This window comes from Hippocampus comes, unplaced genomic scaffold (assembly GCF_001891065.2).
Source record: "Hippocampus comes isolate QL1 unplaced genomic scaffold, H_comes_QL1_v1.1 C16768482, whole genome shotgun sequence".
Classification (NCBI taxonomy): domain Eukaryota; kingdom Metazoa; phylum Chordata; class Actinopteri; order Syngnathiformes; family Syngnathidae; genus Hippocampus; species Hippocampus comes.
Window position 1 is genome coordinate 1 of NW_017838521.1, and position 825 is coordinate 825.

The 825-nt window shown below is 45.6% G+C and overlaps 1 long non-coding RNA gene across 1 annotated transcript; it reads right to left on the minus strand.

The window, feature by feature from the left end:
* Window positions 1-38: 38 nt before the first annotated feature.
* LOC109509094 (uncharacterized) lies at window positions 39-735 on the minus strand. Its single transcript, XR_002166866.1, has 3 exons — window positions 464-735; window positions 293-377; window positions 39-217 (listed from the first exon to the last, which is right to left on the minus strand). It is a non-coding gene; the product is annotated as an uncharacterized LOC109509094 (long non-coding RNA).
* Window positions 736-825: the final 90 nt, after the last annotated feature.

Genomic DNA, 825 nt, shown 5'->3' on the forward strand with positions numbered 1-825 from the left:
GTTGTTGGTTCGGGTCCCGGATCTTCGGTTCCTTCGTCGACTGGGTGGTCGGTTGATAATGGGCGAGCTGTGACGGTTGGCTGAGGTTCAATTGTGGTGGTTTTTACTGTAGATGTTGGTGGTTGTGTCGTTGATATGTTTCCTGCCGGAGGTTCAAAACCTTCAGTTGTAACTGAAGGAGTTGTCATGGATGCAGGGGTGGTAGGTTCAGTCAGGTCTGCAAAACGAGTCACTTTTTATCAGCAACACCGATTATAACCGAAGCAGATGGTCGGTTGAAGTAAACGATTACCTGAACAGCGCCCACTGAAAAGGGAAATGTCATCTATGGCCACATCTGACTGCTCATTAGAACCTCGTCGACCCTCAAAAATGATCTAATATGAAAAGCACATTTTAATTCTCCTCTGAGCACTTTGGTGGTAAAGATGCACGTGAAACTATTGAGTTCGATTTTCCCGACCTGAAAAGATCCAGTTGTGGTGAAGTCAACTTGGGCCAGACGCCACATATTCCCTTGATTATTCCTGGTCCAACTAATAGCTTGAGCCTTTTTGTCTTGGAGCAAATAGACATGGAGGCCCATCGTTTCAGCCGAGCCGTACATATGGTACCAGAAGTGCAGACACTGAGGACCAGCGGCAGAACATTCGGAGCTGATGAGCCGAGCTGTATCTCCAAGTGACGCGCCGTTGGCTTCAGTGTAAAGATAGTGGCCATCTAGATTATGACACAAGCATCTCATTAGTTAACTCTTCACATTATTAACGAAGAATATGATTTCGTAGAGAATCCATCTGTTGTGCTGTTTATTTAAAGTGATGA